The sequence below is a fragment of the Pseudophryne corroboree genome, chromosome 5 (genome assembly GCF_028390025.1).
Source record: "Pseudophryne corroboree isolate aPseCor3 chromosome 5, aPseCor3.hap2, whole genome shotgun sequence".
Taxonomy (NCBI): Eukaryota; Metazoa; Chordata; class Amphibia; order Anura; family Myobatrachidae; genus Pseudophryne; species Pseudophryne corroboree.
The window spans coordinates 487,171,109-487,189,003 of record NC_086448.1 but is presented as its reverse complement, the minus strand read 5'-3'; positions in this window follow the sequence as shown (position 1 = coordinate 487,189,003).

Genomic DNA, 17,895 nt, shown 5'->3' with positions numbered 1-17,895 from the left:
CTGTATCGGGAGCGGGCTGCTCGAGCGATACAGACGCTCACGAGAATACGCTGTTGGTATCGTGCACACTTATAGGTGAGCGACTACCGTAATGCTACGCTATCAGCGTAGCGGACGCTCGAGACCACGAGGAGATCACCAGCGGCGCTGACGCTCACAATGTTAAACCTTTAAATCTAAACCATAAACAATGTAATATGCTGTAAAACCTTAGTGTAGAGATAGGGTGTAGATGCAACACAGTGTAACCTTATTAACTTAAAAGCTGTATGAGCGTCACCGACGCTCTGAGAATACTGAACACTATAAGAAATACACAGATACCGTGCTTAGGGTCCAACGCCTAATATATATATTATGAATGTTATACTTGCAAAATAATTAATACAATACAAGTCATACACTACAATATAACATAGACTACCTAACCAGATAACTACACATGAAATACAATACAATATTATTACGTTTAAGAGAATACGAGAGAAAGAGAAGAGAGAGAGAAATGGCCCATAACCACAAGAAAGACAATATGATTGCGGAGAAAACTTACGCACAAAGGAAACGATCGCATGCGCCTCTGGACATCCAGCTCCCGATTTTCAGCAATGATAACCGTTGAAGAGTAAGAGCTGGATGTGATCGGCTTGTCTATTTATGCCCCACACACAATACAATTCAATGGTCCCTACAATCTCATTGTTCATTGGACACAGGAATTCCTCCTCGCATTATAACAAAAGGTCATAGGTTGATTCATACAGGTGGGCTGTGACTATTTCCAACAGCTCAGGTGGGAGGGAAACTGGGTTTCCCGCCGCATGGATAAGTAAGTGCAAATACAGTAAATGTTCATAAACTTCTTATGTCCATAACTATTCGCACGAGCGATTAATCCGCTTCAAACCAACACCGGAATATTGCTAATTAAATACTCTTCTGATGGATACTAAACACCACTGTATTACTCCTGTCTGACCCTTCGTATCAAACAAAGGGGGATTTCTCTGTTCATGAACATTCTACATTAACCAAACTTTCAGATTCTATCAAAGGGACCATGATCTACAAAATACATTATATAGTGGAAATATGTAACGATTGAGTCGCACGCTACGAACACATGAACTCTACCGTAAATGCACATACCGCGCGCCCGCGGGTGCCCGCAACAGCGAGTATGCGCACTCACGGGAGAGCGCACGCATGCGCAGCGCAGACCTGTATGAGGTGCAAATATGGCAGTGTGCATCGTGATATTTTTCTGACTTTGACAGTCCACCCTTTGGCAGTCAACAATAACTGCCACCTTCTAAAACATTTCAAAAAGAGAAAAATATATGTCAGGGGTTAATACATTTACATGGTTGGGTAGGGGAGGAGAGGAGAAGGTAGGAAAAGGGTATGACCTAGTGAGATAGCAGAAGCATGTGTGTATGAATCCGTGCTTGGGGGTCATGTATCATCGTGCCGTACGTGTTTTAAATCAAGCTTCGAGGTATTGCGAAGTATACATTTGAATTCCTTCTTATCCCGCGGTACGGGTCTGTGGATGGGCTGTCAAACTTTACCGAGCTCTTTTCGGCTGTGGTTGTAACAAAATGGGGAGCACATTTTAGTTGATGATACATGAATGGGGGAATATGTGATTGCTGATATCTGTGCCTGTATTCCCTATACTATGTGTGTAATTACCTGAAGGTTGTAGAGATGAAGAAAAGACATAATTACGGTAAATGCAGTGGTATTCTATGTCAGGTAAATGAACATTTGTCGGTTGAAGTCTTGTTCGGTGTCTGTTGAATGCAGTCTTCTTTGTGCTTTTGCCCATAAGGTGCGAGCAAAATCTTTGTCAATGTCCATAGATTTACAAAAGTGTTGGGCTAGCGTAATTTTAAAATTTCTAGGGAAACTGGGGATCTATGGCAAAGTTCATCAAAAATCTGTGTATCAGGTTGTCAAAACTTCTTCTTTAATCCATCTGTTGTCTGTATATCGGCTCATCAAATTCCTCGTCCAAGTGGGTCTTTTTACCTTGGAGGAAAACGGAAAAACAGGTGAAAGAAACGGACCGTAGAAATCGCATTTTCATCACATCATTGTTTCTACGTTTGGGTCATAAATCAAATCCATTGGAATTACAATTTCCTCACTCCTTAAACTCATCACCCTGGTACTTTGTTTACACTTCGTTAAAGCCTGACCGCATCTAAATATCAAGCCAATCGTTATGACAACACCTAAGATACATAGGAGAAACTTCCCAACATCCATTATGACTCCTTGAGCCCATTCTCCTAAACCGGAGAACCAATTTCGCGGGTTCAACCATGACACCCAACCAGTCAGCTCATTACTCACAGCAGCAAGGGTGAGATTGTGTCTCCTGCGAAATTCCCACTTCAGTTGGAGAATATCGTCCATCTTTTGGTCTATGACCTCGACCGGGTCCTCGGTCCTATTTGTAATATATGTGCAACATTTCACGCCGTACTGCGTTGCCAGTGTGACACAATATCCACCTGTTACTGCCGTGAGGTAATTGAGAATCATTCTATGCTGAACCAGTTCTGTTTTATAAGCTTGAAGTTCTCTTCCAGTATACCTAAACGTGTCATCATACATTTCTGTGATATTATCTAACAAATTTGCAAGCGCAGATATGTATTTATAATTCAACACTCCTCTGGCGGTGCGAGTGATGTCTAACGCGATTAGAAACTGAATCCCGGTGGATTCATGGATCATGTCAGAGGCCGGATGCTCTGTTCTTTCTATCAGGTGCCGTTTAACTACGTGCTCGTAATGGGTATGAGTATAAGGAGCTTGGGCAACACGGTGTATATCTTTCATTTTGGCATGTGATACAGTCATTACTTCAGGCAATACTTTTCCAATATAACACAATCCTTCAGAGTTTGGGGCAAGCCACTTATACGCCTTCCTCCCGCATATGAAATATGCATCATCGGGGAGAACATATGGGACGGAGTAGGACATAACCATATTACACATCTTCCATGTGAAATCTCCTAACCCTAATTCTCCCATCTGTCTAGTACACGTATCAGCTTGTACGATATGTGCACAGTATCCTGGTGATACCTCTCCAACTCTCGTAATCCTACTTCCTAGGGTATACCTATATCGGAAAGATTTTCCTCTACTGGCTATGTGGCGTATAAGCTCTGTATCTGTCGGCATTCTATCTGCTCTATATGAAAAGGTCATGGTTTGGTTACTCCATGACACTTCCCAATTTCCCGGCTTTCGGGGATTGGAAATGTTAAAACATATGAGGGATCTATCCACATGATATTGGTGGAGCTTCAAACTAGGAGGACTGGAGATATTAAACCTCCTGTCCACCGGCCTCCCACCACTTAGCTCAAGTACCTCCCCTATCGTTAAAGGAAATGGTACTAGTCCTGATTTGCTATGACCTAGAGGTACTTGAGAGCATACCCAACAATCTGTTTGATTTAACACACTACCCACTAAGGAGTGATAGTCACTCAATGGATGCCGGTCCATGTGGATATTAAAACTGGATTGGCATTTCTTAATGCACCAATCCTCAACTACGTTGTCACAGAGCCTACAGATACAGTTTTCTTCAGCTAACAATCCTTCACAATTCCTTCTATGATCAATGCTATCGGATCGTTTTCTGATACTCGCCTTTGCTTGTTGATTATGTTGTTCTCGGAAAACTACGCCTCCATCTCTGTCATCAGAACCCATTCCAGAACCTCTCTCGACCTCCATGGTACTCTCGCCGGAACAGACTGCTCTGGTCAACATCATGGTCAACAGGAAAATCCGGATCACAGTCCCTTGGGGCAAGTCCATCTTATAGGAGGAAACGAAGAAGAATGAGGAGGGGAAAAAATAATTTGAGGGAGAGGGGATGGGAAGTGGAGAAAACAATAAAAGGGAAACGGGGGATCGACAACTGCTTTTGATCTTGTGATTCTCGATGCTCAGGTGCCGCCTCAGTCCTCCTGGAACAGACACTCCAGTGATACAACATCCTCTACCGTCTGTTCCTTATCACGGGACCTCTCTGGATCAGCAACCTTCTTACAATGGGACGAATGAACCCAAGTCTCTCTCTCGGCAACTTTCAATGCTGTAGTGCTAGTCAATAAGACTTGGTATGGTCCTTCCCATCTGTCAATAAGGCAACCTGAGCGTAGAAAATTCCGTATCATTACATAATCCCCAGGTTCAATGTCATGACAATTACTATCTGGTAAATCAGGAATCACCAACTTCAAATTATCATTTTGATTCCTTAGCTGTTTACTCATGTTAATCATGTACTTTACAGTCACTTCATTGTTACACTTCAAATCATCCTGAGGGTTAATCATAACATGCGGTTGTCGACCAAACAAGATTTCAAAGGGAGACAGATTAAGAGGGGACCTGGGAGTGGTTCTGATGCTGTATAGTACAATGGGTAGAGCTTCTGGCCATGTCAATCCTGTCTCTGCCATAACTTTGCTCAGTTTATTTTTAATAGTGCTGTTCACTCTTTCCACCTTTGCACTCGCCTGTGGACGGTATGGAGTGTGCAGCTTGCTATCAATTCCCATCAACTTACACATTCCTTGAAAGACATCACCTGTAAAATGGGTACCCCTATCACTTTCGATAATTCTAGGGATACCATATCTACATACAAATTCCGGCACAATTTTCTTAGCAGTAAACATAGCGGTATTTGTGGCCGCAGGAAATGCTTCGACCCAATTTGAGAAAACATCTATACAAACAAGTACATATTTCAAATTTCGACAAGGGGGTAATTGAATGAAGTCAATCTGTATTACCTGGAAAGGGCCGCCTGCAGGTGGGATATGAGATGGTTCTGTTGGTATTGCCTTTCCGATGTTCTTTCTCAAACAGGTAAGGCATGACATTGCTCTTTTACCTGCATGAGGTGAAAATCCTGGGGCGCACCAATATGCTCTTACCAACTTGCACATTCCCTCCTTGCCCAGATGAGTCAGCCCGTGTGCTGCCTCAGCTAAACATGGAAGATATGCTCTGGGGGCCACCGGTTTACCTTGTCCATCCGTCCAGAGTCCTGAGGACTCCTGGCCATATCCCTTTGCCTTCCAAACTGCCTTTTCCTGTGTGGAACACAAATTTTGCATCTCACACAACTTCTGTGTGTTGATGGTATTAAATACCATCAGTTGTGTGGTGTCTGTCTGTCTGGGTGTACCAGCTGCTAACTTAGCAGCTTCATCTGCTCGGCTGTTACCAAGTGATACTGGGTCTTGGCTATATGTGTGTGCTTTACACTTGATAACAGCCACTCTGTCGGGTTCCTGTATCGCTGTTAGAAGCCTTTTGATGTGAGCTGCATGCGCTATCGGTGTACCAGCTGCCGTCATGAAATTTCTGAGGCGCCATAGGGCTCCGAAATCATGGACTACCCCGAATGCGTATCTAGAGTCGGTGTAGATATTGGCTGATTTGCCCTTAGCCAATTTACATGCTCTGGTTAGGGCGACCAGTTCAGCAACCTGGGCTGAGTGAGGTGGGCCTAGCGGTTCCGCTTCTATGGTGCCTTGGTCATCTACGACTGCGTATCCAGTACACAAGTCTCCCGAGTCTGACTGTCTGTGACAACTACCGTCCGTGTAGAAAGTTAGATCTACATCTTCCAGTGGGTTGTCACTGATGTCAGGCCTTGCGGTAAAATTTTGGGTCAAATATTCCATACAATCATGTGTGTCTTCCTTTGTGTTAAATTCTCCTTCCCCACTACTCTCATCCTCCACCCTTTGTGCCTGTCCAGGCACACCTGGGAGATATGTTGCAGGATTTAATGCACTGCATCTCCTTATGGTGATGTTTACGGGGGCCATTAGTGCCAATTCCCATCTTGTAAACCACGCTGATGAGACGTGCCTGGTTTGGGCAGAATTTAGCAAGGCTGACACTGCATGTGGTGTATGAATTGTGAGGTTGTGGCCTAGCACTACATCTTCGCTTTTCGTTACTAGCAATGCTATCGCAGCAACGCTTCGCAAGCATGTGGGGAGGGATCGCGCTACCGTATCTAGCTGAGCGCTGTAGTATGCTACTGGCCTGCTGGCATCACCGTGCTTTTGGGTTAAGACGCCTGCCGCGCAACCCGCACTTTCTGTTCCGTACAGCTCAAAGGGTTTCCCATAGTCTGGCATACCTAATGCTGGTGCCTGCGTTAGGCACTGTTTAAGTCTCTCAAATGCCATCTCGGACTCGTCTGTATGCGAAATCCGATCAGGTTTGTTTGAGGAAACCATCTCCTGCAAAGGTAACGCTAGAATGGAAAATCCTGGGATCCAGTTACGGCAATACCCACACATTCCTAAAAATGTTCTGATCTGTTGCTTGGTTTGTGGCAGAGTCATGTCTCTAATTGCTTGAATACTATCAGCGGTCAGGTGTCTCAGTCCTTGTGTTAGACAGTGTCCCAAATATTTTACCTTAGTTTGGCATAATTGCAACTTGTCTTTGGAAACCTTGTGTCCTGTGTCTGAAAGATGAAACAGGAGCTGTTTCGTATCCTTCAGGGATGCTTCCAATGAATCAGAACACAGTAGTAGATCATCCACGTACTGTATTAATACTGATCCACTCTCTGGTTGGAAAGACTGTAAACAATCATGCAAAGCCTGGGAAAAGATACTTGGACTGTCTATGAAACCTTGTGGTAATCGAGTCCATGTGTATTGGACTCCTCTGTATGTGAATGCAAACAAATATTGACTGTCAGGGTGCAGAGGTACCGAAAAGAAAGCGGAGCAGAGGTCAATAACAGTGAAAAATTTCGCAGTGGGAGGGATTTGCATAAGGATGACAGCTGGATTTGGCACTACGGGGAACTGACTCTCAACTATTTTGTTAATCCCCCTTAGATCCTGCACTAGCCGGTAACCCCTCCCCCCACTCTTTTTCACAGGGAAGATGGGACTATTGGCAGTGCTGGACGTTCTTACCAGAATGCCCTGTTGTAGCAAGCGCTCTATTACGTTGTACACTCCTAACTCCACCTCTGGCTTCAGAGGGTACTGTGGGATTTTTGGAGCTATCCTACCATCTTTTACTTGTACAACTACCGGAGCTACGTTTGCCATTAATCCAGTGTCCTGTCCATCTTTAGTCCAAAGTGACTCTGGTATCTGGGATGTCATTTCCTCTACTTGGGATGGAGTCCTATTTGTCATAATGGTATGTGACATTAATTTTGACGGGAAGTCTAACATGTCTCGCACTTCCTGAGCGTGATTCTCAGGTATGTCCAAGAATACACCTTCAGGAGTACAATAAATGACGCACCCCATTTTGCACAATAAGTCTCTTCCCAGGAGATTAGTCGGTGCCGATGCAGCCAGCAAAAAGGAATGCTTGGTATGTAACGGCCCTACTGTAATCTCGGCTGGTTTGCTAACAGGGTAGTGTTGGACTACTCCTGTTACTCCTATGGCTGGAATTGTCTTACCAGTGGTTCTCATGCCCACTGTCGAATTTATCACTGATTTGGCCGCCCTTGTGTCTACAAGAAAGTTTAATGATTTACCAGCTACATTGATTGCAATTTCTGGTTCACTCCCAAGACTTGCAATCAATTTTACTGGCTGCAGATTACAGGTATGGCCACACCCCTATTGGGTATGGTGACCTCCCTGAATCCCGCTGGCAGCAACTACTTGTGAAGGGGTGAAATGGGAACTACCAGTGGCTTGCCAGTCTCTGTTCGGGGGGTATCTTTTTGTTTCCCCTGTATGTGGCTCATAACTCCGTCTCTGCGGACCTTGCTCCCAATGTCGTGTGTCGTGTCGTTGTCTAGGGGGTTGGTATGATCTTTGCGAATTTTTCGCTCTACAGTCTCGTGCTATGTGTCCCTGTTTATGACAAAAATAACATGTTACCACCTTTGACTTACCCACAGGGTTTGGTGATATAAACACAGGCTGTTTTGTGGTCAGGGCCTGTATACTTACTGACATTAACTTATCACCTTGCGACTCCCTGTGTCTGGTGATATTCCGGTCGTGATCAATAGCAGCCTCTCTCAAAGTAGCCACCGACAGACCTCGCCAACATGGTTGTGTGGTCTGTACCCTAGTCTTTAATGCCTCTTTTAAACCATCCATTAGCACAGATACTGCTACTTCTTGATGATTTGCATTGGTCCTAATGTCCTCTATGCCAGTGTACTTTGCCATTTCTAATAATGCCCGGTGAAAATATTCTGCAGCTGTTTCTGACTCTTTTTGTTTAATGGAAAAAATTCTATTCCATTTGGCTACAGCTGGGAAATACTCCATTAACTGTAAATTTATTCTTTTTACGTTATCTTTGTTGTACACATCTGTAAGAGGTACATCCTGATCCAGTCCACAGTCAGCTAAAAATTGAGCTGCGTCGACATTGGAGGGTAAACATGCCCTCAGCAATACCTGCCAATCTTTGTTATTGGGCTCTAAAGTGTTTCCTAGGTCTCTGATGTATTTTTGGCTAGCAACTAAGTCTTTTCTGGGGTCAGGGAATTCAGACACTATGGTCCTTAATTCCATTCGGGAAAACGGGCTGTACATGGCAATGTTCCTAACAGGAGTGACTCCTGAAGTGTCCGTTTTCCCATTTGGCACTACTATTACCTTAACAGGATTAATTCTAAAAACATCATTCTGTGTAGGTTCTACAGCCTGTGGTGAAATAGTCTCAGCATAGTGTATGGTGCCGTACTTACCCGTTGATACGACCTCACCTGTCCCTCCGTTAGGGGGCTTTGTTACTAATCTTATGGGTTGGGCCGTGCCTACTGTCGTTTCTGATATGGTGGCTGCTAGAGAGAGCGCCGATATTGTTGCCGATTCGTCTTCCTGATCACACTCCTGGGGAAAGTTCAAAACAGGGTACAACTTGCACGGGTTAATACTTGCATGGGTTAACTTATTAACATTATCCTTAACATTTATACAGTTGCTAAGTGCCTGTTTGTTACCCCCTGATGCGTCATTCTCCGCAACCAATTTCTCTCCTGATATGTATGGTGGCGGTGGGGCCGTGGCTATCAGTTTTCTGATAGGGCCAGATCCCGCCGCCTGAGCCAATCCTCTCTGTATTTCACCCTCCTGTTGCCATAGCTGCAAATAATCATAATGTTGGATTCGTCTCTTTGCTGATTTAATGAGACATATCCTTCTCCTTAAATTCGTTAACACTTCTGGGCTGAAGCTACCTACTCTTGGGAATTTCTCCCCGTCATGTACAGTCATTTTCTCCCATTCATCACATAAAATTTCTGTGTGCCTTCCGTATTTTTCACACATTACGTACCTTGCCGACCCGACTGGTCGGTTTACAGAATCAACCCGAACCGAGGTTGATCGCCCCCTTCTTGAACAACTGGCCCCCATAATTTGCAGGTGTTGCTAACCCTTAAAAAACCAAAATATTCAAAGATAGGTTGACGGTGAAGTTTACCGAGCACCTCACTCACTCGCCCACGCCGACCAATATGCCCACACACTGATATAGTGCTGGCGTACTCGACCCAGGGCCCCTATTAACCTGAGTTTACTGGAACATGTGGGTGTGATCCGAAGAGCATTAACCCTTTCCAGTAAAGGTGGGGTTGTCGGATAATTCCTGAGTGACCAGAGAATTTCCCTTTTTGGTTAAAATAAAAAATTACACAAATCACGTTAGAATGTACAAATAGCGTTTATGACCGGGTTTGTACACAAATGGTACTGGTCAGGTTACTAACTAATGCACACAATTACGTGCGGTACAATCGTTCAGTGCATAAGCAACTAATCTTATGTACGGAGCGACCAGTGGAATCGACATTCAGCAGCTGCGAATTCCTTCAGCCTGAGCTTTATTTTCCTATATGGGTGTCGCACCAACCCTTCTTTGGTGTTGTGCCTTGTTTCTATAACGGACTTCCTTGTCTGCTGTACCTGGACCTCCTGGTCTGTTATGCGACCTCCTGGTCTGACCTCCTGGTCTGTTACAGTATGACCTCCTGGTCTGCTACACTCTAATGCTCAAATTTTATATATGTTTAACCAGAGATGCCTCCCTAGCCACCATGTATGTCACTTACACGTATGTACCTTCACGAGAACTCGATGATTTCTTTGGTTCAATCCCCAAAATTGTAAAACTTAAAAACACTCACTCATCACATACACACTTTTGTTTCTATTTCTATTTCTGCGCAGAAATTCTTCTTTAGACCAGATGTGTTGTAAATTTGGAGAAGGATCTGTTAATTTAAATTTCGGATTTAAAATAGATTTGCGCTATTTATCGCCTGATGCGCTATTTATCGCTTGTTGCGTTACTTATCGCCTGTTGCGTTACTTATCGCCTGTTGCGTTACTTAAAAATCAACACTATCGTGCGACTTGAGTTACGTGGGCGTACCCAGACGCTCCGTTGCGTAATTTACGCTGCGTGCGTCGGCCTTTGCGTACGCGGGTCTCAGTCCTTTGTTGGAGACACGTGTACACAAAACCAATGTCCACCGTAACACAACTAACACGTTTTATCAATGTAGATGATCCTCGATCGTCTACCGCGCAACACACCAATCTCTCCTTTTACCTTTAGGTAGAGCTGTGTGTGCTTTACACTTTATCCCTTAACGCATTACTTTTACACTTTAACTATGAAATAGCGACAAATCTCTCTTAGCACGTTTTATCAATTATAAAATGGCAAACAGGAGAGTGATATATGAAAATACACGAATGAAAAAGAAATGCAGATATGTGCGTGTGTACGCAAGACAGAAATAAACAGTTTTAAAAGACACTAGCGTGTTGTTCTTACCTCCGGTTCCGGATTTCTTCAGCACCCTTTACTAAGCGAAGCAGACGCTTATCCCGTCAGCACTGCGAAGAATATGATCTCCCGCCCTTTGCTGATGGATAATGTCTGCTGAAATTACCTAGCAGAGATATGTGAAGGACAGGACGAGCCGCCAATTGATAAAGCTAAATATTTATCTTATATAAAACCCTTTATGAGGTCTAAGAACACTGTACGCTATTTACGTATGGAGTACCGTAAGGGTACGCTCGTTGCGTAACAATCGCTTAGCCGTGGTCGAGACGCTCAAGCGTCACGTTCGCTCACGGCCGAGAGATCACAGGCAGGCACGCTATTGGCTGCCGACTAACGTAATGATTCGCTATAGCGTAGCGGACGCTGTATCGGGAGCGGGCTGCTCGAGCGATACAGACGCTCACGAGAATACGCTGTTGGTATCGTGCACACTTATAGGTGAGCGACTACCGTAATGCTACGCTATCAGCGTAGCGGACGCTCGAGACCACGAGGAGATCACCAGCGGCGCTGACGCTCACAATTTTAAACCTTTAAATCTAAACCATAAACAATGTAATATGCTGTAAAACCTTAGTGTAGAGATAGGGTGTAGATGCAACACAGTGTAACCTTATTAACTTAAAAGCTGTTTGAGCGTCACCGACGCTCTGAGAATACTGAACACTATAAGAAATACACAGATACCGTGCTTAGGGTCCAACGCCTAATATATATATTATGAATGTTATACTTGCAAAAGAATTAATACAATACAAGTCATACACTACAATATAACATAGACTACCTAACCAGATAACTACACATGAAATACAATACAATATTATTACGTTTAAGAGAATACGAGAGAAAGAGAAGAGAGAGAGAAATGGCCCATAACCACAAGAAAGACAATATGATTGTGGAGAAAACTTACGCACAAAGGAAACGATCGCATGCGCCTCTGGACATCCAGCTCCCGATTTTCAGCAATGATAACCGTTGAAGAGTAAGAGCTGGATGTGATCGGCTTGTCTATTTATGCCCCACACACAATACAATTCAATGGTCCCTACAATCTCATTGTTCATTGGACACAGGAATTCCTCCTCGCATTATAACAAAAGGTCATAGGTTGATTCATACAGGTGGGCTGTGACTATTTCCAACAGCTCAGGTGGGAGGGAAACTGGGTTTCCCGCCGCATGGATAAGTAAGTGCAAATACAGTAAATGTTCATAAACTTCTTATGTCCATAACTATTCGCACGAGCGATTAATCCGCTTCAAACCAACACCGGAATATTGCTAATTAAATACTCTTCCGATGGATACTAAACACCACTGTATTACTCCTGTCTGACCCTTCGTATCAAACAAAGGGGGATTTCTCTGTTCATGAACATTCTACATTAACCAAACTTTCAGATTCTATCAAAGGGACCATGATCTACAAAATACATTATATAGTGGAAATATGTAACGATTGAGTCGCACGCTACGAACACATGAACTCTACCGTAAATGCACATACCGCGCGCCCACGGGTGCCCGCAACAGCGAGTATGCGCACTCACGGGAGAGCGCACGCATGCGCAGCGCAGATCTGTATGAGGTGCAAATATGGCAGTGTGCATCGTGATATTTTTCTGACTTTGACACAGACTAAATAAAAAGGATGGAGGGGTGTGTCTTTACGTAAAGCCGTTTTTAAAACCTGATATACAAAACCTGATATACGGGAAGATATTCAGGAGGGGACTGTAGACACTGTCGAGACATTATGGGGAGAAATTGCATGCCGGAAAAAAGGAATAAAAAAGTTAGTATTGGGTGTATGCTATAGGCCGCCTGGTATCAACGCATCTGATAAGGAATTGTTACTTAAGTAAATTGAAAGAGCAGCAGGAGTAGGAGACATAGTAGTGATGGAAGATTTTAACTATCCAGAGATAAACTGGAAAAATGGTTCATGTGATACTGCTAGGGGCAATATGTTTTTAAACACACTTAATGATAACTATTTAGTCCAACTAATTGAGGAACCAACTAGGTACAATGCAATCTTAGACCTGGTATTAACAAACAATGGGGATTTGGTATCAGGTATTATAGTAGGGGAACCCATAGGAAACAGCGACCACAATATGGTCACATTCAATATCAGTTTCCATAAACAGCCCTATACTGGCTCAACTAGGACTCTAAACTTTAGCAAAGCAAATTTTGAAAAGATGAGGGTATTTTTCAGGGATATTGAATGGGAATGTTTGTTTTTAGGAAAAAATACTACGGAGAAATGGGAGGTACTAAAATTCCAGCTAGCTAAAAATACACTCAAATTTATTCCTATGAGTAGTAAAAAAAAGGAATAAAAATCATAAACCGATGTGGCTTAACAAAAAGATTAAGGAACTTATGGGCAAGAAAAGGCGAGCATTTAAAAAATACAAATCTGACGGGGAAGCAGAGTCATTTCAGCACTATAAGGAATGTAATAAAATTTGCAAAAAGGAAATAAGAGCGGCTAAAGTAGAAACTGAAAAACTAGTAGCAAAGGAAAGCAAAGCGAATCCCAAAAAATTCTTTAAATACATTAATAGCAAGAGATTAAAGAAGGAGAGTATAGGCCCTTTAAAAGACAAGTTGGGAGTCTTAAGCAAAAATGATAATGACATAGCGGACACACTAAATTAGTTTTTTTCAACAGTATTCACTAGAGAGGACCCATTTCAGGGACTGACACACAATCTCAATAATGAGAATATCCCACTGATAGGTACTTATTTAAGCGAGTAAGTAGTCTGTGACCAATTAAAACATTTAAAGATTAATAAATCACCAGGGCCCGATGGTATTCACCCAAGGGTTCTAATGGAGCTTCACTCTGAACTGGCAAAACCGCTATCTTTGATCTTTAAGGATTCAGTTATATCAGGTATGGTTCCCAAAGACTGGCGTATAGCGGAAGTAGTGCCTATATTCAAAAAGGGAAGTAAAGCTGAACCAGGTAATTATAGACCAGTTAGTCTTACATCTATAGTGGGGAAAGTATTGGAAGGTATTCTAAGAGATAGTATTCAGAAGTTCCTTGAAGTCAATAAGGTCATTAAAAGGAATCAACATGGGTTTATGAAGGACAGATCCTGTCAAACCAACTTACTTGGCTTTTATGAAACAGTAAGCGCAAACCTAGATCAGGGTAAAGACGTGGATGTAATCTTTTTAGACTTTGCCAAAGCGTTCGATACTGTACCACACATGAGACTTATCTACAAGCTACAAGAATCAGGGCTAGGAAGCACAATATGCACTTGGGTCAAAAACTGGTTAGATAACAGGGAGCAGCGCGTTGTGTTTAATGGATCTTTTTCAACTTGGACTGAAGTGCTAAGTGGTGTGGCGCAAGGCTCAGTATTAGGACCGCTATTGTTCAATATTTTCATTAACGACCTAACAGAAGGTCTAGAGAGCATGGTGTAAATTTTTGCAGATGATACCAAATTGTGTAAGGCTATAAATACAGAGGAGGATGCCGAGTCTCTTCAGAATGACTTAGTTAAATTAGTAGCATGGGCAGCCAAATGGAGAATGCGCTTCAACACAGACAAGTGTAAGGTAATGCACTGTGGTAACAAGAACAAAAATTACACAAACCTACTAAATGGGGTAAAATTAGGGGATTCTGTACTGGAAAAGGACTTACGTGTCCTCATAGATAGCAAGCTAAGCAGTAGTACCCAAAGTAGGACTGCAGCAAAGAAGGCTAATAAGATATTAGCATGCATAAAACGGGGTATTGATGCTAGGGACGAGAGTATTATACTCCCGTTATATAAATCACTAGTGAGGCCACACCTTGAATACTGTGTACAATTCTGGGCACCGTACTACAAAAAGGATATGCTGTAGCTTGAAAAGGTACAGAGGAGGGCGACCAAACTAATTAAGGGCATGGAGATGATGGAATACAAGGAAAGGCTTGAAAGACTAGACATGTTTACATTGGAAAAGCGGAGACTAAGAGGGGATATGATCAACATCTACAAATATATAAGGGGACAATACACAGAGCTTGCGCGGGACCTGTTTTTGGTTAGATCAACACAGGGGACTCGTGGACACTCGCTCAGGTTAGAGAAGAGGAGATTCCGCACAATACGGCGTAAAGGCTTTTTCATGGTAAGGACAATACGTGTTTGGAATTCCCTGCCCGAGGGAGTTGTAATGGCGGAATCTGTCAACACCTTTAAGAATGGGTTAGATAAATTCCTAATGGATAAGGATATCCAGGGGTATGGTGCATAGTCATGCATTATAGTTACTATAAATAGGGATAAAATGCAATGGCTGACAGCAGCATCAGTCAGAAATTTTAGTCAAATCATCATGCATAGGAGACCACAAATAGGTTGAACTCGATGGACAATTGTCTTTTTTCAACCTCAGATACTATGTTACTATGTTACTATGTTACAATGTTACTATGTTATCATGTGTGCATATGTTTATCATTACTTTTTGTGGCCCTCAGGGACCGGCCAGTACTTACTACTACATCAACAGTTACCGTCTCAGCTCATCTCTTCTGGATGTTAAGAATTGCAACATCTATAGATGTTAGGGACCCATGTGATGAAGTCACCTAGTTGCGGTACATGGGCCCGCATATATGTGCAAATGTGTTCTAAGAACTTTAGTTATACTCCATGTTAATTGTGAGCAGAGCCGTAACTAGGTGTGTGCGATTGGTGCCTTGCACACAGCGCAGAGCTCTGGGGGCGCACTGTTTCTCCCGTTTTGATCCATCTTTTATCTCCCTGCCATGCTGACAGGTCGCTTTTCACCAGCACTCCTCCACAACCTCCTCATGCGTCTTCTTCTCCTCCTCCCCATGCCGCCTCCCCCTCCTCCTACCCTTTGCCGCTCTGTCTCCTCCCCATGCCGCCTCCCCCTCCTCCTACCCTGTGCCGCTCTGTCTTCCCACGCCGCTCCTTCCCCTCCGCCCCATGCTGCCTCCCCCTCCACCTACCCTGTGCCGCTCTATCTCCCCACGCTGCTCCTTCTCCTCCGCCCCATGCCGTCTGCACCTCCTCCTACCCTGTGCCGCTCTGTCTCCTCCTCATGCCGCTCCTTCTCCTTTCCATGCCACCTCCGAGTCCTCCTACAGCAGCGTAGAGCAACCAGTGATTGGAGCCAGTGAATTGCCAGGCTGCCAGCATGCAGCTCCTGGCCGCCTGCTGTTAACCCACGGGAGCCATCAGGTCACTTGGGAGGTCCATCACCGCAGGTAAGATTTACCACAAGGCAGTAGATCGTTTAACTAGATCGGCGCTGCTGCTGGGACTGGTCACCTATACAACTCCTGGCATGGGCAGACACTTCCGGCTCAGACACTGCCCGTGCCATCCAGATAATATACAGGAACTGCCTCCTAAGCATCATACAGCCATCCAGCCTCCCTTTCACCCTGCCTCTTTACCATGTCTGCTTAACTGTGAGTGACACACTGCATGTCTGAAGCTGCTCGGTGGGATAGGGACACGTAAGCTGTGGTGGGGTCCAGCCTGTGGGGATAGAGAAGATGGAGCAGTGGTGACATGAGGACCACAGTGCTCTGGCCAACATGATGGACTATAAGACGCTGCTGGTCACAATTAGTCATAGACCTGGACATTCAGCTATCATGGTGTGGGTCACATTAGGATTTGTCGGGCAAATATTTTACTACAACCCCCCCCCCTCCAAGTTTAATATGTATTATTATATCATCATACGCTTGCACAGGACACCAGCCTGTCACACACATCTGGTGCCCACTAGCCTGTCACACACATCCCGTGCCCACTAGCCTGTCACACAACCCATACGCACTAGCCTGTCACACACATCCCGTGCCCACTAGCCTGTCACACATCCCATGCCCACTAGCCTGGCACACACATCCCGTGCCCACTATCCTGTCACACACATCCTGTGGCCACTAGCCTGTCACACACATCCCGTGCACACTAGCCTGTCACACACATCCCGTGCGCACTAGCCTGTCACACACATCCCATGCGCACTAGCCTGTCATACACATCCCGTGCCCACTAGCCTGTCACACACATCCCGTGTGCACTAGCCTGTCACACACATCACTGTGTCCACCACCAGCCACTCACATATGGCCTCATACTCACCAGCCTGTGACACTGGTCCCCATGCCCACCAGCCTGCCACACTCATCCCTATGCCCACCAGCCTGCCACACTTGTCCCTATGCCCACTAGACTGTCACACACTTGCTGTCCAGATGACATCACAGTCTTGGCAGGGCGGATAGGAGTAGCCATTCTGCCCTTGCCTGCAGTTCCTGTGCCCTTCTTTCAGACTAAACCAACCAAGCCTGCCATGCTGCTCTCATACACTGTCTCCCCAGTCACCCACTATCTCTCTGTTACCCCTGCCTCTACCATCACCCAATGCCTCTCACTGTCACCCGCTGCCTCACTCCCACTATCTCTAATGTGTAAAATGGAGCTCTACCTGGTGTAATGTGTGTAAGTGCCTCTACCTGGCATAATGTGTGACGGCGCTCTACCTGGTGTTATGTGCGTAAGTGGCACTACTGTGCAGCGTAATTTGAATAATGGAGGCTACTGTACAGCGTAATATGAATTGGTATTATTGTCCACGCCCCTAATTTTTTTACGAGCGCACTAGCCTTATTTTATATATATATATATATATGGGGGGGCGCCAATGCTGTTTCGTGCACACAGCGCTAAAACATCTAGTTACGGCACTGATTGTGAGGGTTTATTTAAATAATTTTTACTATCAGTGTTCTTAGTGCTCGGAGTGTGTATCTGCATCTCTCTTCCTACAGCATAGTATTAGAAGCCTCAGCATCTCTTGATATGTTTTGTAATAGGGTGTGCAGTCGAGGCCCTGCCTTTTAACATCTATAGATTGCAAGCTTGCAAGCAGGGCCCTCCTTCCTCTAGGTCTGTCTATTATTACCAGGTTTTCTCAATTACTGTTGCCCCAATTGTAAAGTGCA